The following is a 27,448-nucleotide window of genomic DNA, read 5'->3' as shown; positions in this document are numbered from 1 at the left end:
AAATCGAAACTTCAGCTGCTCTGGTTGCATGGCTGGAGCCTCATCCTGTGCACTGAAAGGCTGCCAGTTTGGTTCCTGGTCAGGGCACGTACCTAGGTGACAGTTTTGATCATAGGTTGGGGCACATATGGGAGGCAGCTGGTTGATGCTTCTCTCTCACCTCCACGTTTTTTTCTGTTTCTCTCCCTCTCTCTCTAAAAGCAATGGAAACATGTCCTCAGGTGAGGAATAAAAAAAAAAAAAAAGAAAATTGAAACTCCAACAAGACTGATTTAAGAAAAAATTAGCAGTATCAAAAATGCAAGAGTGATAGTACTATTAAATCTACAGATATTAAAAGGCTAACAAAGCAGTATATGGACAAGTTTCTGCTATAAATGCAGTTCAATGAAATAACTACACTGAAAAAAACTCAAACTGACAAAAACCAGGAAATTAAAATATGCCTATATTAAATAATAGCAATGAATGAATTATCTAAAACCTCAAAGACTATTGTAGTCACTTAGGATTTCATTGAAGAATTCTATTAAACATGTGAGGAAGAATTAATACTAATTTATATAAACTTTTTCAGAAAATGGAAAAAAGAAAATATTTTTCAGCTTCTTTTATGAAATCATTATAACCTTGATACCAAAACTAAATAAACACATAAAAAATGAAATTAAAGACCGGTATCCCTCATGAACGCAGATGCAAAAATCCATGACAAAACTCTTGGCAAAATTATGGATACTGGTTACCTCTTATGGTGTCAGGGAACAAGATAAGGAAAGATGACACAGTTGATGCAATGGCACCGCTAATGTTCTGTTTCTTGTATTGTGTGCTGGGATCATGAGTTATTATTATGCTTATAATCCCTACATTTGTGACATGTATTTGGTATATATCAAATATTATATAATGTCTCTTAAAATTTAAGGAAAAATAAATGTGTGAGTAATAGAAATTCTACCATTAAACGCCTATTTATTTTATTGAGATAAATATAAAAGTAAAATACAAATTGCTTTGTCTACAGTTGTAATCTATTACTAAGTTCAATTTCAATTTAAAACCTTTCAATATTCTATAGTTCTATTTGGAAATGTGGGGAAATATGTTTTGTCAGCTGGCTGGGGAACTGTATTGCTGGATGATTTTTAAGCTAAGAAAATTATTACCGGAAGAAATATAAATTCTGTGCCCTTGGAAGTGTCATTTACTCTTAAATATTTGGTGAGTTTGGTTTTAAGCAAGGCTCACACCATTGGCTGGACATTTTACGAGAATGAGGAATCTAGGAATCTAGGCAAACGGTGAATTATCGTGGCAGTGACTCCAGTGGCAGTGGAGAATGCGCTTAAGTGGGAAGAGGGTTTATAGTAGGTAAAAGGTAGACTAGAGCTATGTTGAAGTATTTAAGCAACAGAGATTTTATAGTTACTATCATTTCAGATTATAATGAATAAAAGAAATTAATGAGCTGTTAGCCATTTTGTTATGCTAAGTCTCTGAAATCTGTCTTGTATTTTAGGTCAGAGGTACATGTTAATTTGGACTAGCTACATTTCAGGCCCCCAGTTTCCACATTTGGCCACCATATTGGATGCACTCATACATCTATAGCATTCTCAGGTACATTTGTCACAAGCAACCAAGATTGAAATATATATTTGTCAAAATTAAAGATGAGATGAAAGTAATTAACATGATTTTGAGCTATTTATCTTTGTGTCTACTGAGAGATGCATCAGATTTTGTAAACTGCAGCTTTTGAAATGAGAGTTGCAGGTCCCTCTGTCTGTCAGTCAACAAAGGGACGTGGTGGGCCTCACTGGTGGTGTTCTGCCTGGTTGGACCAGTAGGTAAAATAATCATTGGCTAAAAGGAAACTGACCAAGATGAATAAGATGGAAACCCCAAGATCCACGCTGGAGAAAATTAATGTTGCAGGTTGGAGCAATAACAATTTTAAAGACACAAATATTAAACACAGAAGGAATTTAGTGATTGAAACAGAAAAGAACTTCTGGACAAGAAGAGTAGGGAATGTCTTATCACAACATTGAGAATATTATCTAGAATGACTCATTAATGGTGAGCAAATAATACATATTTTCTTTTTTCACACCCCCAAATGACATATATATGCAGCTCTTTTCCTCGTTCTTTCTGTTCTTGTTTATTAATATTTGATTTCAAAGAAAAATAATTTTAATTAGAATTGAATAGAAAGTAGAATTAAGTAGTCTTTTAAAAAGGTTGATCACCTAAACCAGCCCACTAAAATTAGAAGTTTAGTCTTATTCCTAAACTTTTAATAGGTCTATTTATCTGTTGAGAATATTGACTAGATTATCTCTGGTTTGCATCTGATTATTTGAAATTAGATCAGAGTTGAGTGCTGTTAGCAGAGTATCTGCTCCCATGAAGTAATCAACGTACATAAATCATGATAATTGACCTGGGACTAGTTCTGTCCCTCTTTCTAGTTAATTAGGAGTCGTTTCCACAACTAGATGAAAGAAGTTGCCATGTCTAATTGAATGACTATTTTGAATATTAAAGAACCAGTACATCATCTTGGGTGGGCTATTGAGCAGAAAAGTCTGCTTTACTTGAGTTTTAGAAACAAGATTTTTGGCACTCAAAATAATTTTTTTTAAAACCAGCTCAAATTCTTGTAATTAAAATAATCTGCTTCACAAACTTCAGCAGTGTTCTAGGTAGTTCCATGAGATAAATTGTGGACTTACAATGACTTACCTCTCTAATTTTAACATTTCTGAAAATAAAAGACAGGTGCATACTTCTAGGTCAGGTCATGAGAAAGCAGAGATAACTTTGCCTTGTAAATTTGAATGAAAGTTCAATTTAATAGGTAAAGAAAGAATTTCACCTTTCTGTATGTCATCGTAACTCCAAACAAGGATAAAAGATGTACCACAATTTATCTAACCACTTACCCATTAAAATACATGTAGTTTGTTTCCAGTCTTTGGCTAGCTCAAGTAGAACTGCTATGAATAGTGGTCTAAGGTCTTTATATGTTCATTTTCTCCTTTAGGAACACACCCATAAATTCTGTGGACTTTGGCAGTTTGGAGTTTAAATACTTTATTTTGTATTTTATTAGTATTTGTACTTTATTAGAATTATAAATTCTAAACAAAGTAGGCCAATTCATTATTTTGGGGGAAGATTTTTAACAAAAAAAAGACATGTTTTGGAATCATCATTTAAAAGTAGTTTTTAGATATGTCCATGAAATAAATTTGAGCACATTTGAATTGGTCAGAATTTCCTTGAAAGAGAAGAGATGCAATTCTACAGAGAACTCTTTGCAGACAAAAGAAAATCAGAGAGGGTTTGGGGTCGTCCTTGGAGCAAGTTGAAATGAAACCGCCAGGAGCTCTAATGGAGCAGGATGCGCGCTCTGCGGAGCAGTCTGTGCCCAGGAGGACAGGGGCAGCGGGGGTCAAGCCTTTGGCCCCCTCATTACTAAGCTTTTTAAACTCCTTTTTCTGGGGGAAGAGTGAATGAGGAGTTGGCATCGGCTGATTGTTAAATTAATTGATGTCTGTCCACTTGCCCTGTGGAAGGAAACAGCATGAGTTGGAAATGATTGTTCCTACCTTGCAATGATCTTGTGAAGCCAAATACCATTTTTGGATTCCTCCAGAGTTGTTTCACGGCGTTTTTGAACAGGGAGCTCATGAAGAGCATGTTTCTGTTTGTTCAGCTAAGGGGCAAGACCTTGCTGAGGCAAAGGTTTTCATGCGATTTACAGACTTTCTACAGAGACGTCTTCAGAACTGGAATAAAGAGAATAAGATGTTTTCAGAGCATTCTTTGTTAATAAGGAAGGGGACTATGAAAACTACTTGTATGAGATAAAAGCATATTGCTCTCAAAGACAAAACACAACAGAGATGTGGCATATTTTTAAAAGAAAGCAAAGTTAAAACCCACAAATTCCATATAATAAAATGCCCACTTGTTCTCTAATGTAGCTTTCTTTCTACTAACAAGTCAAAGGGTGAGTACTTCACTGAACCATGAAGCTGAATTCAGGATAGTAAATCAGGTAAAGAGCAGTAAGATTCTGCGTCATCTTTTCCTCACTCAGTTATGAGGAGGAAGCAATTCCTAGTCCTTCCGACCTATCTGAGTGTTCAGAATAGAGGCTGTTGTCGCCCTTCAGAAATGGGGACTGTTGGGTTTTTATATTAAGGTCATTTAAGTAACAACAACAAGAAAAAACCCACCGCTATTTCTCTCTTTCTGCAAATTAAACACACTCCCCGTTGTGTTGTAATGGATTTTAGTCCTTTGTAATTAAAGATCCAACTGTTCACCTCCTGAAACCAAGAGCTTTTTACCACATTGTTGCTTCATTTATCTCTGGGGAGAGACACTGATCTACCCATTTGCTATTGGAGTGATGCCGCGTTCCCAAGACTGCGGGCAGTAACCGCTGTAATCAAAGGGAACAGTAGACATTTTGGAGGAGAACCATTACCTTAACTCTCTAATGTGTTTTGTTTTTCCAGAACCTTTAGGTAAAATAGATTTACAGCAGAGGAAATGCCAAATGAAGAAGACTGGCTCTTCAGAGTCTTATCACTGGTCAGAGTAATTAAAATAGTTCCTCTCAACTTCTTCTCTTTCCTACTATTTCATCCCTCAAAACAGAATTCCATTTCTTGCTTATTTTCTTCTCTTTCGTTTCTTGCTCATCCTGTTTCTGCACGATCCACGGCAGTTTGCTCTTTTACTGCGTCTTCTTCTGGGTTCCCCAGACTGCAGAGCCTGGAGCAGAGGGGACAGAAGGGTATTTGCTATTGCCAAGGGAAACATCAGTGAGCAGTAAGGGAGCAAAGCAAAGAAGCAGGGAGACTCAGGTGAGGATGTGTTTTCATGCTGAAGCTACAAAGTTTATTGAGTGTGGCTGGTTGCCAGATCATGGTAACAAGCTCCCAGGTAGCTGAATAAATTACCTTGCAAACACCTTTAGGGTTGAGGAGGAAGAATTCATAGATAGGATACCATCTCTGATTGTTCGAAGCTTCACCTTGTGAGGTCTTGCATTTCTGGTGATGTACAAGTATGTATAGATTTGTGCATCCTATTGGTTCTCCTAGACGAGTGCACAGGGAAGGCCCACGCACAGGCACAGGTGCCAGCCAGAGCTCACGCAGAGCTGGTGGCCACAACAGCAGTTGGAGTGGAAGGCCACTGAAGGCTAGAGGATCTGAAATACTGCCTCGAATGTGTTCAGCACACATGGTAACTGCTTCCTATAAACTGCTTTCATGCAGAAGCACAGGCAAAACTAGTTCCTGCAGTTGAGGAGGATATGAAATGCTATTAGAAAAATGGTCTTGGAGTTTTGTTTTATGTTTCAAGAAATCACTAATTCAGCCCTCACTCAGAAACTAGAAAACAGTGATCATACTGATTCATTCTGTAATCCCAATATGAAACATCAAGTTTGCCACAAAACATATTCTCGATGCAATTTTTAGCAATGAGTATGTATGTTCAATTTACAAACTTAGTCATTAAAAAAATAACTTCAAAAAAAATAACTTCAGTGTACTTTTATGATGCTAGTTGATGTGGCATGACCAGTTAGCATGTCTCTGCCATGCTGGGGCCATAGAAGAGGTCTGCTGTTAATATTTTTATTTCGACTCAGGGGTCTCTGGAGACCATAATGTGTCCATTTTCATCTGACTAGTCTGGTCTGTTCCAGCCCAAAGTCCTATACATGGAGAGATGTTACCTGATATATGAGCTTGAAGGTGCTTCCAGTAGTACAGATAATAGCCACTCATGCTCATTTTTATTAATACTGCCTTAGGAAATTTTAGCTAAAATGAGTCATTAAGAACACTAAGCTACTATAGGCAAAGAGGGGTTAAACATAATCAATTGAATACATATGTAAAAGCAATATTGGGCCATGTTTATTTGGCTCTCATTTACTATGGCGTTTGCTGCTGAATTTTTTAGAGGGTAGGTAGGCTGAGTCTTATGACATATTTAGCTGTTATCTTTTAAAAATAAACCAATATTGCTACAAAAATATTAATTTGTATTCTAGATTAAGGTACAACCAAATGATTTGTATCTTCCAATAAAATTCAAGCAACTGATACCCCCCCATCTACTAATAACAGACTCTTTAAGTAGGTCTTTTGTGTTTGAAAATTTTCTTTTGCAAAACACACCTTACATTTATTTAAGAGATAGGAGGAATTTGAAGTCATTCTTTGAATAACATTTAATATGGATGGCTTTTGATTGTTCAGGAGCAGAAATGAAAAGAAATCCAAATTTCTACTCCCATTTAAAGACTTAAGAGTCCATAAAATCTGCTGAATTCACCCATTCAGTTGATAGTAGGATTACTTTCTGTTGCTAATTTGCTCTCAGAAATAAGTAGTTGGAGTGAGCATGCATTTTGATAGGGCATAGCACCCAGAATGAGAAACGTAAGTATCATCTGTCTCCTTCCTCACTTGTCCTGGAATTCACACATCCCTTGGTCAAGAAACTTAGCAGTTTCTCCCACATACTGTATCTATCTATTGATATACTTGTAGGTAGAGACATAGATCTCTCATTTTTTTCCACACTCCTTGACTCTGGATTCTGCATGTAACCCAAAGAAGCAGCTGGAAGTGACTGCCTATTCAAACATGGGCAGGCACATACAATAGGCCTTGTATATTTCTGCTTGCTGTGTTGTGCCTCTGATACTGCCATGAGGAGAATATGCCCAGGCTAAGGCACTGGTCCCAGGAGGAAGAGAGGCACAAGCAGCAGAGCTGTCCAGCTTACAGCACATTCACTCACAGACTCAAGAACAAGACGGACGAGATCCACAGAACCTCCTAGCCAAGGCTACTCTACATAAGATGACCCTCAGTCACCCCACATCTATACAACCTGTAATAATACATCGTTCTTATTTAAAACTACTGTGTTTTGGGATAGATAGAAAATTGATACAGTACTCACAGTCATCACAAACCCCTTCCAAAATAGGAGAATTACTATCATTATGTTGAATAGCATTTCTGTAAAAATTATAGCTAATATTTTACCTGTAACTATGATATTTCTACCAATGGAGATACACAATTCTCCTTTCTTAACTGGAGCAATCTCTCAGTTATACATATAGAAGAGTGTATTTCGATAGCACTAAAATATATTTAATTATATACCATTGCATGGCGAATTTGAAAGTGCTATTATTCTTCATTTGGCCTGTACATCATAGCAGAATTTTGTGAACTTATGTAGAATATTTTGGCATAGCATTATTCACAGAGATGGTTTCCATTAATCAGTCTAATTGTTAAGTCTTTGTTGAATGCTTGCTTTTTCTGGATCTAGGCACTGCCTTTAATGAGAATATAATGTCACTGGAGAGATCAAATGTAAATTTAACTTTTATGCAAAAAAAATAGGGCAAACATAAAGACTCAATGTAATTTTGGAGTCACCTTAAATAGGAATGTTTAGATGCCGGGCAGGGTGATATAGGTGATATTTTCCAGGAGATATTTGACATGGTAAAAGTAGTTTTATGTAGATTAAAATAGTTTTTTTTAAATATAAGAGAAAACTATGTTCTTGATTTCAATTTTAATATTATTGAAAGTTTTCAACAAGTACTTTTTTAAAAATTTTTATTTAGTTATTTTTCAAGTACATTTTTGTCTATTTCAACAAGTACTTCTAAATTATCATACATAATGCCACACATTTAAAAAACGAAAATTATTTTTCTATTAAAATGTACTTTGTCTTGTGTTTACTTCATGAACATCTGTCTCCCCTTGAAGTCAACCTATTTCAGTATCTAATCAAATGTCCTGTTTATTGTAGAATCTCAAAACTCATTTTCCCCCAAATTAAACCATTCAGTATCACACCATTTATGGAATACCCACATGGGATTAGAGCACAGTCAGTGTTTTGAAAGAAATATTTTAGGGCTCCAAATGGGAAAAACATATGCTACAGGAAATTGTGCCCAGATCCCACAGAGCGAAATCAGTGCCCCTGTTTCATATTTACTAGTGTTTCTTGCTGATTGAATGTGGCGTGAAATAATTCCTCAAGAGAACTTCTGTTTTTTCTTTGAATGGCTGCTTAGTTATGGCACATTTAACTAGGACGTAGACATGGAAAAACCTTTCTTTGTAGCCTTAGCCTAAATTTCTTGTGGATATAAAGAAGCTCCCCATTTGCCAAGCCGTGAGAGCAGAGCCTGATGCCATCTCTTGTACCGCAGAAGTAGAGAGGATAGTGTGCAGGCCACAATTTGGAGCTTCAGGGTCCGGTTGCCTCCAGTCAGCTCTGGCCTCCACCATCTGGTAGCTCTGCGACCTTATATAAGTTACTTAACACTCTGTTCTTCAGTTTCCTCACCTGTAAACTGGGGATTAAAAACATGATCTAACCACATGGCCTGTCATGAGGCTTGAATGATTTAACACATGCAAGGTGTGTAGGACAGTGTGTTTCGTTGAGTTAAAATTCCACAAGGGGGAGCTGTGACTTTTTCCTCCTTTCTACCCTGGGTGGGGTTCCCTAACTTCTAGTCTTAACATTTCTGCCTTCATAACAGTGTGCTACTTGGGAAATCTACCTGTCTTCATAGGTTTAGGTGTGCATTTTCTCTTTGTCCATCTCTATCAACTCTTCCTTGGATGCATTCACAGTACACAGAGCACATACATCTTTCTTGTGTGAAGGCTTATGGGAATGTACACAGTTCAGCTTTGTGAGTAGGGAAGGCGGCCGGACCTGGGAGAAAGAACTAGGCTGCCTTCTGTGCTCTTTCCTTGCAGATAACCTCTGAGAACTCAGTAAGAGGATGAATGGCCTGGAAAAGGGGCCGGAGCATTTTGTACTGTACTTCAGCAGAAGAATCTCAGAAGCAATGCCTATTTTTAGGAAATGCTACCTTCTTTGTTTGTGGGGAGTAGGCTCTAGAGAATCCTGTGAAAACAAAGCGTAATTTGCCTAGATGCAAAATGCTTCAGTCTGGTCTTTCTCTAAACATATCCCGTTTTTAATTCTTTTTCTATTTTGTTATATCAGGCAAGAAAATGTAACTGCATGCTGTTGTGAGAAATGTGGCTGTGGCCCAGCTTGTCTCTCTTTGTGCCCAGGCTTGGGGAAGTCTGTGTCATAGGCTGGAAGCAACAGGGACTCACGAGAGTCCTTCATGGGGCAAATGGTAAAATTTCCAAGGTCCAAATCCTAAACACAAAACCATAAATGGTGTTTGTGTGCTAGATTGACACACTGAATACATGCACAGCCAAAAATGTGTTCGTTTTCTCATATAGTGATGGCTTTGAACTGAGTAATCCGCCTATTTTCTCTGACTCACAGGTCAACGGTGGTACCAGGAAGGGGTCCTGAGGATGAGAGGTGTGGCGTCCGGTGAGTGCTGTCCCAGGCAGCCCTCTGGTCCAAGATGTATTTTCCAGGTAAGCGTTGAGGCTGGAAGGGCCTCAGTAGCATAAAAAATGCAAAACATTTGTTCTTTGTTTTTTAAAAAGCAGGGAAAATGAGAATATATTTTTGTAACCTTTCTGGATTTAACAAAATAATTTTATGTTAGCCCCTCAAAGTGAAGGGACAATTAATAGATTATTATCTTTGGTTGGGACTCAAATGATTAATTGTATGAAATCGAGAAACCTGTCCTTGCTGATGCTCGTCGGAGGCATTTTACCTGGCGGATGGCCAGAAGCTCCATTACATTTTGTCTCAGATCATAAAACGGGCCTGAGTGTTCTATCGCCACAACATACAGTGGATGCCATGCGTCGGTGAAATAGAAATAGCATCTGATAATTTCATACCTTGGTGGTATTTTCATTTGCAGTATATGCTCTGTTCTTAAGCACTTTGGTCAAATGTATGAACGGTTAAAGAACGTGCATGGGCAGCAGGACTAAAACATGTTTTGAGCTTACCCGGTGACTGCATGCACGAGAGAATACAGACACTCTCCACTCTTTTTCATTTGACTGCAGTTACTCCTTTGTTTGAACTTTACTGTCTTCCATTCAAAACTATGAAGGATAAATGTGTTCAAAGATTAAAGAAACATTTTGATAATTATGAACAGTGTTGATGTCATTAGCACAGATTCTTAATGACTGCACAATAATTTCATCTTTATTCTTTTAAATGATGTGACGTTGATCCCCATGTACAATGTAAAGAAAAGAGAGATTAAGACATAAAATAGGACAGACAAATGTGTAGTAACTCTAAAAACCACATCAATTTTAAAGAGTTTTGAGTTTTAAGAAGTGAGTCTAATATAAATAGCATGTGTATTTAATATTACAAAACTTGCAACTCATCATGAAATTTTATGAGAATTAGTTGCACATGTATGAACAACAATTCCAAAATATTTGAGGTATGTTATAGTTTATCTTCTTTGGAAGTTCCTGTCACTTGCCAGAGTAATTTCTTATTATTTCTAAACATTTCCTCATGGCTCAATAGGATTGTTTGAAGGGGACAAAAAAAGACTGCTATGTGATTTGCACCTAGGTTTCTTCTAAATAAGTTACCTTTCGCTACATTCCATTGTATCACTCTTGCAAATTCCCCTAACAGACTCATCTTTGAAGTCAATTGATAAAAACAGACACATGGCAAGTTGCTATGATGTTGGCTGCTAAGGAGTGTGTTGTGGTTATAAATAAGCCCAACCATCCTGAATAGCATTGCTCTGTCACAAATACAAGAAAGAAAAAAACCTATATTTCAGCTAAAGCAATGTCCAGTAAATTTGATTCTCTGGAAATTTGATTCTCTGGCCATCTGGAATTAATCCCATCCTAATGCCCACCATTGGCTTTTGTGGCATTTTAACAAGATGTAAAAGGTAAAAGTGATGGAGCTTAGTTCTTTCATGTATGATCAGAATCAGGCCAAGAGCCATGGTCCCTGAGAGCAGGGCCAGAGCGGGGACAACGCTGCCCATGCCCACTGTCCTCAGGTGTCATAAGCCATGAGACAGTGAGCTCACTGCACTGTTTTGCCTTTCTCCCTGTTACTCATGGGAATGTTCCCTGTTATGACTTGGTTTCCCATCACAAGTGTGTATTGGATGTGTTGGGGGTAAGATGATCATTTGTCTGTAGGTGTTTAACTACCACTTCTGGATCTCATTAGAAGGAGTGTACACCAGCCAAAGGTCCTGAACTGGGAGCTGGAGCAGTCCACGGGCCAGACCTTGGCGGGATCAGTGTGCTTTTAGATGCATGTGGGAAAATTGCATTAATTTTATTTGGGATTTTTGTTACATTATATATAGAAGAAGGGTATGTATCTGTGTGTGTATGGATGCTAAGGAGGCAAGTCTGCTGAAATTTTTCCTCATGGGAGTCCTTATGTGAGCTATGTGAGGCTGTCAGGGGGGCTGTCCCTGTGGGTGCCTGATCTCAAGTGGGTAAATCAGGGCCTGTCATCCCAGGACACACTGATTGATATGTGGGTGGGCATAAAAAGAGCCATCTGTTGTCTTCAAGAGACTGACGGAGCCTAGAGGCACCAGGAGCACCTCCGAGCCACACAGAGATGGTCATGGAAGCGAAGTAGATGTTCGGGTGTCTGAGAGATCCAGCCACGCCCCGTGCCTTCTCCAGGCCTTGGGCTTCCCAGGGGTGAGCACCGGATATTCCTCACCGTGTTTGTTCCCTGTTTCTGTTGTAACAAGCCAAGTGGCTCCAAACAACACAAATTTGTTATCTTACAGTTTTGGAGGTCAAAGCCTGAAACTAGTCTTAAATGGCCTAACTTTCAACAGAGCTGCACTCCCTCTGGTAGGTCCGAGGGAGAATCCGTTTCCTTGCCTTTTCTGGTGTCTGGAGGCTGCCTGCACCCCTGGCTCATGGCCTCCATCTTCAAAGCTGGTCACGTGGCACCTTCAGATCTCCTTCTCTCTGTCTCCAGTGTCACGCCCCCTCCCCCGACTCGAGCCCTGCTGCACCCTTCGTTTGAGGATCACTGTGACGTATGGAGCCCACCCACTTAATCAGGATAATTTCCCCGTGTCTGGATCCTCACTCACACCTTCAAAGTCCCCTTTGCCGTGTAAGATCAGATATTGGCAGGTCCAGTATGTGATCTTACATAACATGGGAGATGTGTTATGTAAGATGCATAACGGGGGGGCATCGTTCAGTCTATTACATCTATTTTCAGCTGGTTTCAATTGGGATTTTTTCACTTTTATCCAGAAGAATCCTAATTAAGATGCAATGATTCTGCTCTTTTATTTCCCTTAGAAGTCAAGTATTTGTTAATAATAAATCCCCTCCTGCATTTACTACATATTGTAAATTCTAAGAAGCAGAGATATTTAGAAGAAACGCCACTAGAATGTGAATTATTAGTATTTTAATCCTCACTAGAGCAACTTACATATTTGCTATCAGGCTTAGTTTATTCATTTATAGTACGTAGATAATAACTCCTGATTTACCTGACTCACAGGGTTGTTGTAAAAATCAAATGAGATTTAAAAAATCCTACTAAAGTCCTGCTGCCTGCATATAGAAGTCACTTCTGTTATTTTAGGTCATGGATGTGTCAGCTTTTAGGGTAAGTCATTCACTCAGCAACATTAACACTACTTACTGAAAATAAATTTCCTCTAATTGCCTGTACATATTCCTCTTGCCTAATAAAAAAGATACGGTTAAAGAAAACAGAGAACAGGGAATTTCCTCCTTTCTCTCTGGCTCCAACTCCTTGGGGAGAAAAACAAAATGAGGAAAAAGGGAGAAAATAAACCAACTTTAATGGAAGCCAGGAAATGACTACATCCCGACACTGGGAGGAGAATTTATCGAATATTGTTAACTATGAGACAAGTGATGTTGTCGGGAGGAACCAAAATGTTCCTTTCTAGACAGCAGGGAGGTTGACGATTCCCCCGACTTCTCCATCACTGAGGCCAGTGTTCTTTGTGTATTTAGTTCATAGACAGAACGCAGAAATGTGAACAGGCAGCACCTGAGGATGGCCACGGGGATGCTGAGGAAGGCAACACTGGTGCGGCGCAGTGTTGTGATTTTCAGCCTCGCTTTCAGTCTCAGGGGGATGCGGGCAAGCAGCAGTCACCAGCTCACAAGTTAACGCACTGACATCAGTTGTGAGGACGCTGGCATCGCGGGTGCTGTAGGGAGATCTGCCCCAAAGACAGAAGAAAGGACGGTTTTGATGAGAGTGTGTTCTGCGGAGCATGCCCGAATTTGTTACATCTCCAGCAGATTGTGGATGAGAGGCGGTCTGGCGAACACCATCAGAAAAGAGCCAGCGTGAGATCTGAGCAGAGTCCCCCACCACCACCAGGCAGAGGAGAGAGGAATGAAAGCACAGAAATAAAAAGAGTGCACCCCGTAAACAACTTCCCAGGGAAGAAGGAGAGGCTACCAAGATAGTTTACATAATCAAAATTTCCCTAAACAAAGTCCTTAAAGGAGACACAAAAATATTTTTTAAAGACATTATAGGACAAAAAAAATAAGGGGAAGAAAAACTTAAGATACTGTAGAGACAAAGTCCACAAATATCTCTGTGGAAAACGTGTAATAGACAGGGGAGAGCAAAAGTCGGTTTATACTTGTTCATATGAAAAATAATGCAATAATTAATAAATAGTATTACAAGAATAAACTGTGTTTCATGTACTCACAATGGTAAACCTACTTTTCACAGCCCTGTATATATCTCAAATGTATATATTTCAAATCATCTGACATATAAAATTGGACTTTTTTACCCCTGAACCAAGACCTTGAATTTGTCATGTGAAAAGGCACATCTTGTTCCAGGGGAAAAGAAAAGTTAATGTGAATTTTAATTGCTATTTTTTTAAATGTAGGTTTTATTATTATTTAGCTAAAGTGAGGCAGGGAAGATCAGGAGACAATAATCACCACGAAGTCGTTTGTTACTCTCTGTTCCCAGGAGGAGGGGACACACCATGCTGCGGGGGCCATGCTGGGAAGCACTGGGTCAGCCCATAGAGAGGGAGTTGGGGGAGATGGGGACCAGAGCCCTCCTTGTGGTTTCTGTGGGAAGGGATGGGTGTGGCAGGGTAAGCAGGTTTAGATCGTCTAGCTTGAATAATTTCATCAGTCTTTGCGGGGAGCGGCTGCCCCTAGTTGTCTGGGACCTGGTGCCGGAGGGGTTAGGGCTGGGGTATACAGGGCAAGCACTGTGAGAGCCCGGCAAGGAAGTGGCTGGGGTGTGGGCTTCACTCTGGTTGGTTTGCATATGGAAACAAAACCAGTTTATTCTGCTGAGATGCTCGGTCAGTTTATAGCACTATATGAGATAACCACTCAATAAGCTATCCTTCTGATACTTGTCAACAGAATAACCGAAAAGGAAAACAACTCAAAACTTCCTGGTACTGTTCTGCAGGGAGCAAGTATTATTTTAAAATAGGTATCAGTGACTTAAAGGAAGGCATTGGGGATGTTTCTCATTAATATTACATGGTACCATGTTGGATGTGAGGATATACAGCCTATGATATAGAAATAAGATTCAAAATATCCTTTATAAATTGGATAAATTAAATAAACCATCACAATACAATGAAATTGGAGAGGGACATCAGAGACTCAACGACTCTGCACTTCCATCAATAAAGTTTCTCACCCGAAAAACAGATGTGAAACCTGTAAACAGACAAAGGACAAAATCCCTGGTCACAACCTAGTCACTAGTAGCATGAAAATTTTTAATATAAAATCCATACATGCTTGACCCACTTCTAAATGCCATGTGCACTAACTTCTTTTATAACTCTACAGAGTGAGTTTCAGTTATTTAAATTTGTCTCACATAAAGATCTTTGTATTTTCAAAAACTGTACATAACCTTCACATCTTTTACTTCTAGATATGTGCATTTGTTTTGGAGGGAAAAAGAAAAAGATAACCCAAATGTCTAAAATACTGAATAGCAAACACTTCCTTTTTCATGTACTCAAGTGCACTCTATTTACTGGGATGAGATCTCAATGCCATCTATAGACTGAAAGCCAATCAATAAACAGATTTATGCAGGATACTGGGATCTCCTTAAGAAGGAATTGCTGGGATTTAAATGTATGCCACATTGGGGAAGAACGTATATTTCCATGTACATCTTAACTCTGGGTCTTAATAATCATCCATACTGCTAAGCAACTTCCACAGTTTATCTCATTTGCTCTTCATAGAATTTAAGCGAGGAAGACAAGGTGGCTATTGATGTGCACTTAAAAATGAAGCATCTGGAGTTTTACAGAGGGAAACTGGGGTTTGAGAGTGGCAGGGTAGTATGAAAAAGAACACCTGATAATAAACTCGGATGAGGCCTCGCATGGGTTTTGACACCAACTGGATGGATGATATCACTTTGTACCCCTTGGCCTCAGCATTTGCTGGTGTTCTCCGACCTGCCAGCTATTTCTAAATGTCTGGTAATTCAGTGCATCCTAACCGTTTCCTTGCCTGCAGGATTCTTTGCATCACAGGCATGCACCCAGCTCCATCATTCATGTAAACGTTCAGGGGAGTACTACACACAGTGAGGATGCGATAAATGTCAGTGCTTAATGTTGTTATTGTCAGTATTGTTATTCATTCAACAAATCTTTGTTGAACATGTATGATTATTCTGCTATGCATTGTATTTAAAAGACAAGCAAACATACAACACACGGGCATGGCTTTCTTCTTTAGAGATCTTACTCTCTAACACAGATACAAAAGGCATCTCTTCACATCCCGTCCTCCCCCTCATGCTGCCAACAGCTGCTCATTCATTGTGAGAGAGTCCATTGCTCTGATGCGTCACCCAGTGTCACCGGCGATCGACCTTTCCTTATGACTTCAGCCTCTTATTGCCATTTGCTGTTTTTAAATTGTAGCTCTCAAAACAGCCATGTTTTGTTATCCCCTTGTCCTACCTGCAGATTAATCATGCAGAATCTTACTGCTGTACCTTAGTGTGTGATATTTTCTTTATATGGATTTTCTGGAAAAATATAAGACTGGCTAATTGATTCTCTAAGATTTGGCTCAAATTCCACCTTTTTTTTAAAAGATTTTATGAAGGAGAGAAGGAGAGAAACATCAATGTGTGGTTGCCTCTCGTGAGTCCCCTGCTGGGAACTGGCCTGCAACCCAGGCATGTGCCCTGACTGTGCACAGGAATTGAACCGTGATCGTGTGGTTCTCAGGCTCTTGCTCAATCCACTGAGCTATGCCAGCCAGGGCAAATTCCACCCTTTTTTTTATGTAGCTTTCCCTGATCTTTTCTCATCGTCTAACCTTAGGCCATGTGTTTATTACTGAATCTGGCACATTGGTTTGTAACTGGTTCCCAGCCAGGGTCAGTCTTACTCCAAATGGGATCTTTGGCGATGTCTGGAAACATTTAGATTGTTACAGCTGGGGTGACGCTGCTGTCACCCAGTGGCTCTAGCTCAGGGGTATGGCTGAACGGCCTGCAGGACACAAGGCAGCCTTCCACAACAAGAGAGCTGGTCCCACAGATCGGCGCGGCTTAAGTCGGGAGACCTCATGTTCATGGTTCTGCCTCAGCCAGGAGGTTATGAGCTTCCCATGGCCAGGAGGTCTTTCCTATTTGTCTTTCTGTCCTCAGCGTCAAGTCCAAAGCCTGCAACATCTTTAATTGTTTTTTGCTGAATAAATGAAAGGCTGAAGGGAATAAAGTATGCACGACTACGTGAATAATTAGGAAGTGTTTGTTCAATAATGAAGACGTTGACCGTCCTTAGAACAGCAGCGCTGCTGCCACCTTGGGAATAAAACCTTTGAATGGGGAGGGGGATGTCAGAGGGAAGAGGGATGGAGGACTGAGAAGTCACAGGAACTGAGGATGAAAGTTCTAATGCCGGAAAAGGAAGATTAAGGGAAAGTATTAGAGACTCATATGTACAGTGACATTTTCAAAGGTTTAAAATTTCCAGGGGTGTCCAACCTTTGGGTGTCTCTGGGCCACACTGGAAGAAGAAGAGCTGTCTTGGGCCACACATTAAATATACTGTGACACGTAATCACAAAAAAAATCTTACACTGTTTTTAAGTAAGCTTACCGTTTTGTGTTGGGTCACACTCATAGCTGTCCTGGGCACCTGTGGTCCCCGGGCCGTGTGTTGGACAGTCCTGCTTTACACCCTTTCACATGTAGATGAAAGTGTTCCAATATGTTTATTATTGCAGCCAATCAAGATTAATGATATGTATTGTTTCAATCAACAAAGGTATCTATCCTTTTATTAAAATTACAGTTAATGGAATTTATCTAAATTTAACACAACATTGATTATTTTGGATGTGCTGTGTTAATATTTCTCTGTCTTCGTTCCAGGCGTAAGATTCTGTGTGAGCAAATGCTCATTTTTTTAATGATATTAGTTGATGGTAGGTGAAGAATTCTTATAAAATATGAGCGCTCTAAACTGCCAAACTAAAATATAATGGAAACAGTTTTGAAGTTTAAAATAGTTATTTAAGTTTTCATGCCTTTTTGAAGTATATTATTTCAATCAATATCAGCCAGGAAAGTACTGAATTACTACCAAAAGCAGTTCTTGAAATACTTCCAAGTTTTGTAGGAACCACCTCCCCCCCAAAAACTGAAAGGGCTGGAAATCTAATGGGAGACTGGTAGAAGAGGGTGTTAAAAAGCTATCAAGGATCAGAGAATCTAGGACCCTGAACTTCTTTAAAAATGATTGACAGTTAACTTTTAATAATCTCATATTTCTCAAAAAGATTAAAAGTGTAAAGAGAATTTCTCATTCCTGCTCGTAGTCAATTAGGAAAATTGATTTATTAATATATTTCCATGACTTCCTGTTCCAGGGAGTCCCCTCCCCATCCTTCTCCCTCATTTGTATAAAGTATGGCTTTTCTCCCTCATTCTTTTTTTAACCTCAAAAAAATTGTGAAGTTTTTACATATGAGTAGTCGCCACATAGACCCACTTTTTATGTTCTTCCTTTAAAAGTACTTGAAATAAAACTTCCCATCAATAAATTGCTCTCCACAGAGGATGCCTGTAGTCATTTTACTTTTTAAAATAAAAAGCTTTATTATATTTTAAATCATCATTTTTATCAGCACAAAAATTTTATGAGCAAAGTATATTCTAAAACTCTTTTTTCTTTGGTACAAAACAACTTGAGAGAGTCTGATTCTTTGTACCATCTCTTGGTTATCACTTAATTGCTGCTACATAGAAATTTCTGACCCAAAATTTGTATATAGTTGGAGTAACAGTTAAAACATAATGGCTCACAATAGTCACTTATATGCCTATAGGAGGCTGATCAATGGCCATAAAAGATATCAAATTCTAATCCTGAGAATCTATAAATGTTACTTTATAGGGGACCAGGGTGTTTCAGACATAATTAAGTTAAAGATCTTGTGATAAGGTGTGAACCCTAAATGCAACCACAGTGTTCTTATAAGACAGGGGTGTCAAACTCATTTTCACTGGGGGCCACATCAGCCTTGTAGTGTTGCCTTCAAAGGGCTGGAATAATTTTAGGATTGTATAAATGTAACTATTCCTTAACTGTTAAGAAGTTGAAATTATATTTGGCCCTTTAAAGGCAATCACGAGGCTGATGTAGCCCCTGGTGAAAATGAGTTTGACGCCCCATAATAAGAGGCAGAGACAGAGGGAGAGTTGACATGAGAGGGAAAGGCGCACCCCCAGCAGAGAAGGCCACGTGACCGGAACTGGAAGGACGGCTTCCCCCACCGCCTCAGGAAGGAGCGAGGCTCTGCCGACAGTCTGGTTTTGATTCAGTGACACCGATTTCATGCTCGTGGCTTCCAGAACCGAGGGAGAATACATTCCTGTTGTTTTAAACCCCTGAATTTGTGGCAGTTTTTGACAGCAATCACAGGAAACAAATACATGACACATGGCATCAAAACATGTCTTAAGAAATAGACAGTCTGTTGGTCCATGTCAGAATGTGAGGCCAATTCTCTCTCTTCAGATGGAACTATAGAACCATGCAGGTGAAGTAAGAAACCATTTGATCCGCACTGATTCCCATTAGAGGAACTTGATAACAACTTCTCTCTTGGTTGATCACCAAGCATTTACATAATCCCTTTTGGAGACAGCAAGCTCACCACTTTTTAAGGCAGAACATTCAATAGTTGACCAGCCATATTCCTTGAAAAAAATGCAAGTGTCATGATAAAAATGGAGACAAGACCTATTTACTCATTTGTCAAGTGAATTGAACATCTGCAATGCATCAGACAACTCTCCGTGACACTGGGGTACAGCAGTAACAAAGAAACCAATGATGGCAGTGAGGGAATGCTGCAAAGAAAGGAGAAGGGGGAAACAAGCTTGTTGGTAATAAAATGATGAATTTCATACATACAACAAAAGGTTGAGGGAGGATAAGTTTTTAAAAAAATAAAAAACCAGGACCAATTAAAACAGTTGCTTTATCATTCATGTTGAAAAGTCATTAATAACTTCTGGGTAATGTAAAGTAAATGGGTTTTCATGCAAGTATAGTTGTTTCAAAAGAGGGAATACAAATAGCTTATACTGGTTAATTATACCATTTGGTTCTTCTGAGAAAGGGGGACAATCCTGAACTCTAATAAACATTAATATAATTCACTTATGTATTTAATTTCCACACAACTATTATCTTAGTTCAGCATAGTGTTGAGTAACATTGCTTTAGAATATCATGTTGTGGCCTCTCTCAACACAGTAGGATCATGTCAAGGGAAAGAGTGTGTAGGGTATGTGCGGGGAGAGGCATGGCCAGCAGGGGTAAGCATGAGAGTAACTGCACCTTTAGACTAGACCTAGAGCTGGACTGTGGAGAGTTTGCATAGTAACTGAGAAACAGGAAGGCACTTGCTTGAGAGGTTAAGCAAGCAGGAGGAGGGCATGGCAATGGGGCCATTAATGAAATCACTTCGGGCAGACCAGAGGCAGGGGCCTGGGAGCTGTGAGGTTAATGGAGGAATTAGTGAGCACTTGAAATGTTTTGTCCAGGGAGAAACCGAAAGAGGTAAGATAAATCCAATACAGAATCCATGGAACTTACTGACCTTTTGAATAAAGGGGAATGAAGAAAGATAAGTCATTTCTCCAGGGTTTTCAAGGTAGATGATTGAGGAAAACATGAAAGAGGAAGAAACTATGAAGGCAAGATATGTAGGATAAAAAAATTAACAGAGGCGAACTTCCAAGTAGAAGTATTCAGTGGGTAATTATTCATCCAGAAATGGAATAAAATAAGAAACCAGAATTCTAATTTTTCCAATAGAAACACACCCAGGAGCATCAGTCAACTTTATGTTCTGACTTGCTGTAGCTGATAGTTTTCCCTTGCTCTCTGGTTCACTGTGTCTGACACTGACTAATAGGGCTGAAGACGGATATGGGAGGCTGAGCATAAAAAAAGGCAGTGTGTTGCTTTGGCCAAGTGTTTGTTGGCCTGCAGATGACAAAGACTTCTGTCAAGCTGAACTTGAGGAACAGTGTTTGAAAAAGTCTGTGATTGATGTGAAGAATAATATTTGTAATGGTGAAACTCATTAGCAGTAGTTTCTGGAAAGGAACTATTGGAATTGGATTATTTGTTCACAGACATATGACTTCACTGTCAGTGGCAAGCTGGGATGGTAGAAAGCCCATGGGGTTGCATTAGAATTGAAATTCCAGTGTTCTGCTTACAAGGTGTGGTATTGGGCAAGATACTTGCCTGTAAATCAGCGTCTTTAGCTGTATATTTTCTTCATAGAGATGTTGTGAGGATCCCATCTCCCTACAGTGGAAGAATAATGTGACGACGTCTGCCGTGGTGCCTGGCTCTTAGCAGATACAATAAAAGTTAATTTCATTCTTTACACTTTATCTTTATCTTTCTTCTCACCCCACACAAGGAGAAAAAAATATATTTAATAGGTAATGCCTAGTTAAGAAAGATGGTCATATTTAGATTGCTTTGTGAGTAAAGGTTCAGATCAATGCATAGGCAATGAAACTCTACCCTCAAGCTTACATTGTAGAACCTTTATGTCCTACTGGATTGAGCGAACATTTCTCAGGTTTTACATTACAAGAAGATAAAAAGAATTAGAAAATATGTCACATAAGACAGAAAACTTTTGTTTGGAAATATTGAGCTTTGGTGTTCAAATTTTAGCCTTCAAGAATTTATTGGACTGTCAACTGATTATATTAGCACTTTTCTGCATATAGAATATAGTTCGATATAAAGTTTAAAAATTTTAAACTCTTAATTTAAAATTTTAGCAAAAGTAATAATAGCTGTCATGTATTTAATATTTAATGCATGTCAAGGATTGTGAATACATTATTGTACTTAATCCTGTGAAAACAAACATTTCACCTTCTGGTCAAGAAATAGCCTAGTGTTTAAGTACACAGTGGCAACATCTATATGTTTTGACACTTTAATAAGATAGTTTCACTGTGCCTACATCTAATCAAGTCTAGGAAGCCTAGATGTGTTTACAAATTGTTATGTAATAGACACACGGGAGGCATATCAGCCCATTTGAGAACTGGGACCAATATTTTGCAGGTTGAATAAGATTGCTTCAAATGGAATTTGAATGGGTAGTTATGTTGGTCAATCTGAGTTGTCCTTATAATTTACTTAATCCAGAGCTTCAACTAGCATTTTATTCCAGGGTGATTTGAGGAGTTTACTTCAAAGGTCCACTGAATTAGAATTCTTTAAAAGTGTGCAGGCTTGACGAGCCCTGAAAAAAGTGATTAAAGCTTTTCAAGAAGAGTGCCAAATGCTGGGCCCCGCCAGAGTTCCTGTCCATGAAATGGACATTCGCATCATTGAGAAACTAAGGCCGAGTATGAATTTTGATTATAGCTTTAATCAATACAACTTAAGTTATATTTCAAATTCCTAATTGAAATAAAAAGTACATCTGACATCTTTGTGAAACAAATTCTATGATTTTTTTTTAACGTCAGGAAGAGGGAAGCACATCTCACCTTTCGAAGCCACCTCTGTGTTGTTATTTAAACATAATAAAGTAAAAATGTTTAGAACAGCTTCCAGTGGGTGTTCAGATGAGTTCTAGGAGATGGCAATCAATAGGGATTCAAATTATTCTATGACTTGAATGCTTGAAAGGTGTACAGTAGAAAACAAAGTGACGTTAGGGAAACAGCAACATTCTGCACACAGGGCGGTCGCACAGTTCGTTAGGACAGACCCTTAGGTCCGTGATGCGTTGGCTCTGAGCATTTGCTTGGGCCTTCCTCTAGCGTTTCATAAGCCGATCTCTGCTCTGCAATAATTTAACTATTTTTTCTATAAATGAATACAGTAAATCAGCAAATGTGCAGATAATAAGAAAACTCAGTGCACTCCGTCATACGCTCCCTCCTCTTTTCAGATTATTCTCAATTTGAGAAGAAACTAATGCACTAGGATAATAAATTTTTTGAAGAAATAAAAAGACAAATCTAAGCGAAAAATCACATAGGATTTGAGGTCAATTCAGGAAGTATATTTATCTCAGAGCACCAGTAATATCTTCTCTCATATTGAAGTTATTTTTTTATTATTCTGATTTGCATTTCTCTTCATAATCTATTTTTTCACCTAGATTTATTCACTACATTTAAAATAATGTGACTTAAAACCAAAGGAAACTTATTCCTTAAACTGTCTTCCAGTACATTTCTTTCTATCCATTCTTCTTATTAGTTTGCATGACTTGATGGGTTATTTTAGAAATGATATGTTAAGAAAGTAATAGTTCGCTAAGTAGATACTTTTCTCTGTGTTATAACTTTGCATTTAAATATGATAGTTTAATTGAAAAAGGACTTATTTAGAACAGGAAAAATGACCACAGTCCCATGGAAAATATTTCATTGGGAGCAGTAAAATATAGACATAAAATGTATTTCAATAATATATAGTGGTTATTTACAACGTATATTCATGCTCAGAGTTGATATCTACTAAAGAAAAAAATCCCATATTCTTTAGTCATCTGTGTCTTGTTTTGTTTTCTAAACACAACTGAATGATAAGTTACAGGGAAGAGGCATCTGGTTTTTAACAAAGCTAGAGAATGCATCTCCGCTTTCATAAAATGGCAGACTATGTCCATTATTCTTGTGACTCACAGAATTCTACATTATATTTTCCCAAATTGAAAAGTTCTGAACTCACCAGGTAAAAAAAATCATGACAGTGCTGTAAAAAAGGTTTAAAAGCACCATCCCACCCATAATTTCTAGAATCCATTAACTGCCCCTTTGGAGATTCTTGACTCTACAAGCTTTAGTTTCTATTAGAACATTAGGGGATACAGGAGGTAATAAGCCAACTTTTCAGAAAAGATGGCTGCCCAGTTTCACAGCTGTCCTTACATATGCTGACTTTTCTGAAAGATGCGTCTTGTGATTGTTGGTTAATATAAATAATCTTTTGTTTCTGTGCTGGAGATTTAGAAAAGAAGATTAGTTTATAATGATGTCTGTTTATACTGTTGCTAGTTCCAATGAGTTTATTGTTTGGCTAGGCTAAATATCTTAATTTACATATCTTTATTTCACCTAACAGAGTTTTAAGATCTGTGGTTATATAAAACTCTGCTTGCTTTGCTGAATTCATAACTGTGAGGAGCAACATATTTATGATTAATGATGGAAAATATGCTTCCAAGATGTTTTTATTTGCATTTATAGATATAATTTGCTAAAGGATTTATGTGAACACTACTCATAACTGTTCTGATCAGATGTTTGACTATAAAACATCTCTAAATGCCACCCTACACAGGCTAATGATCTGTTCATCTGAAATAGTATTCTGAATCCTGTAAGCGATCTATATTTTAGATTTTAAGAGATACCTTTTATATCCTTCTGTTTTAGCATATACCTAGGAAAAGGATAAATTCCCTGGACAGTTAGGACAATTCGGAGAATAAAACTGAGGGTGGATCATGGCCTATGAATCAGGATGTAAGAAGAGGCCCAGGGTAACTAGAGGGTTAACCTCCTGAGTCCAGGTCAGAGTTCACAAATAGCCAGGAAAGCCAAGAGCACATAAAGTATTTTGAGTAAAAGGTAAATAATGAGGAAGTCACTTACAAGATGGCAGAATGTTGTATATGATGATTAGGGAGATCCATGAAAAACTGAGAGAGACCCTATCTAGGCAGATAAAAATGAGTGATATGTCCAGACCATCTTAGTATATAGATACGGTTGTGTACTTCCAGGATATGTTTGGAAATTCATTTTTCCCCACATAAATGCTGTTGCCCCAGGTTAGGTAATAAACTCCTGCCTCATCTTTTCCCAGTGAATACCTGACTATTTTTTTCTTTTGGCCACTTCTTCTAGACTTTCCAAGGCCTTCTGGCTGGCTCCACAAGTCCTTATCTTGGTTTTTTTACTTTTTCTTTTTTTCTTACTCCTCATGTTTATTATTTAGCTTTATTTTGTACATTATTTTTGGAATTATGAAAACTTACATTAACAAATTGTGTCAAAGCAAAAGTTGAGCCAGACAGAGTTAAACAGGGAAGGAGGACTTCTTTTAGGTTACTGCAATAGGAGAGAGACTGAGCTTACCTCCTCTGAAACAAAACAGGGGAGGGACATTAAGTGCTGGGTGACCTCGTGGAAAACCACTGGAGGACATTAAGCTGAGGCTAATCAATGGGATGTGTTGAGCGCATCAAATTATACCTGAGTTTGCAAATGTTTTTCTCTGTGATGAGCCATTGTGCTTGCTAATTGGTAACCATTAAAGTTAGACTGTTATTTCCCACAGAGACTGGGCAAATAGGGGTGCTATCTCCTTAGATGTTTACTTTGAAGAGATGGTTTCCAGGTCCTTGAGAAAACATTTGCTGAGTCATAAAACCAGCAAGAGGCTTAGAGAAGATTAACACATTTCAAAGGGTCAGAGAAAGAATTTACCATGGCAAGTTTTCTAAACTACAGCCTGTAAGTATAAGACAGCCAGGGCCTATAATCATGAAAAAACCTGTCTAAAGTTTAATGAAACTGAAGGGAACAACATTAAGGTTGTCTTGGTTGGATATTTATATATTTTAAAATATCATATACACAATGGAATTCTATGCAGCAGAAAGAACGAAGGAGCTCCTACCCATTGCAACAGCATGGATGGAACTGGAGAGCATTATGCTGAGTGAAATAAGCCCGGTGTTGAAAGACAAATACCATATAATCTTACCTTTAATAGTAAGCTAACCAACAAAACACACAAGCAAGCAAAATAAACACAAAGACACTGAAATAGAGAACAGGGGGACAGTGACCAGAGGGGAGAGGGGAGGAAATTTCAGGGGAAAAAGGGGAAGGATTTATAAGAATTAATATAAAGGACACATGGACAACAATTAAGGGGGGTGGAAATGGGAGGGAGATGGGGAGCACTGGGAGGGAGTGGGCTGGGATGGGAGTAAAAGACAGAAAACTGTACTTGAACAATAATTAAATAAAAAAATATCAATGCTTATATTCACAGTGTTGTAGTTGCACATTTTACATTTGAATACAAATTGTAGAACATTCAAACAAATGTGCGAGTGCAAATACCTCACACCAGTCTTTAATCTCCTGTCTGTTCTGATTCTGTTTTCTACTTGTAGATCTGTCACATTTATTGAGCCAGAATTCTCTGGAGTTCTCCTGTGCCAAATACTGAAATCCCTAACACATTGTCCTTCCTTCCTAAGGCCTCTCCCCACTGGCTCCAAAAATGCTCAGGCCTTTATTGCCTAAAGGTAACTTTACTCATAGAAGAGAGGGTGGCACAGTGCATTGTCCAGCACCCTGACTGCAAGCTGAGCGAGTTACACACAATCCGGAAGAATATACAAAGTGGGCGTACAGCCCTTTTCCATTTGGCACATTCCAGTGCAGAAAGAAGGCACAACGGGGAAATGCATGTTGCTCCTCCACAGAGTTCAGCTTGCTCCTGCCTCTCCATAGCTTGGGGAACTGTATTCAGGACTCTAGAGCTGCACTGTCCAGGGCGGTAGCTACTAGATGCATGAGACCGAGGAGCACTTGAAATATGCCCAGATGAAATTGAGAAGCGCTGTAATTGTCAAACATACATTGAATTTTGGAAACTTGATATGGTAAAAAAAAGTAAAATATCTCATAATTTATATATTTTTTGCTTGTTAAAATGATGTTTTAGATATATTGGATTAAATATCAAAGTGAATTTCATTTGTTTTTTATTATTTCTTATAATATGACTACTGGGAAATTTAAAATTATGTATGTGGTATATTTTATTTCTACCACAGGGAGAATTTCTGGTCAGGGAGACTCTAGAGTAAGACCTTCACCTCCTGGAAGTAGTCCAGGTACTGGAAAGCAGTACCTGGACTATTTCTCTCCTTCATTTTGGTCCTTATTGAAAGGACGACTGTCCTCTTCCATTTCTGCCTGTCTCCTTTGTGCAAATACACACTGACATGGCACCTCCCCCCGTAGCACTGGGTTACTTATCATTTATGATATATCACTGTATTCCTCACACTAAACCATGCTCCTTTTTGTATTAACCCTCCACCCATGGAGTTCATAATTAAACACATAGTAAAGCTCCATAAATATGCAACTAATAATGTCCTATATTCTGATCTAGCAGCTAGCTGAAAGCACACTGTCTTCAATTTATCGTCACATTCCTATCATTCCACTTGAGAGAGGAGGAAGATGTAAATAAGACCATGAAGTAAGCACTGCTCTGAATTCAGAGAGTCTGAGGAAAACTCAGACTTCCCTCCCTCACTCCCTCCCCCCTGGTCATTAGCCTGCAATCAAAGGCTGGAGCAAGTTACCAGATGGGGTGTGAATTCTCGCTTCTCTAAAGATGCTTATGTGAACTCAAGAATAAGTTGAGTAGAAAATTTTCTACAGTGTAAAAGGAAGGAAATGATGATGAGAAATATATATTTTATTGATGTGCAAGTTTTTTTTATCTTCACAAAGACTCTTATTCAATATTGTGATTGTTTCTGTCTTGTAAAAATGATGTCCAAAGGCAGGATTCTATTCACATAAGCTTGTCAATAAGCATCCTTGATAAATGAGTGGAAGAAATCAGAGTATTTGCTGGAAAGAATTTCAACCCCATGCTGACTTCAAGCAAATACAATTTAATGGAAACATCAATGACAAAATATTTCTGTGGTCAATGTGCAGACCTATAAATTATTAAATTCTCTAAGGCTGGGAAGGAATGGTAAAACTCAGTGTTCAAAGTGTTTCAGGTAAATGTGTTTTAAAGGAGTCACCGCTTGAGGCA

This window comes from Artibeus jamaicensis, unplaced genomic scaffold, assembly GCF_021234435.1.
Source record: "Artibeus jamaicensis isolate MK-2021 breed Jamaican fruit bat unplaced genomic scaffold, CSHL_Jam_final contig_464, whole genome shotgun sequence".
NCBI classification, from domain to species: Eukaryota; Metazoa; Chordata; class Mammalia; order Chiroptera; family Phyllostomidae; genus Artibeus; species Artibeus jamaicensis.
The sequence above is the reverse complement of the archived record's forward strand: the minus strand, read 5'-3'. Positions refer to the sequence as shown.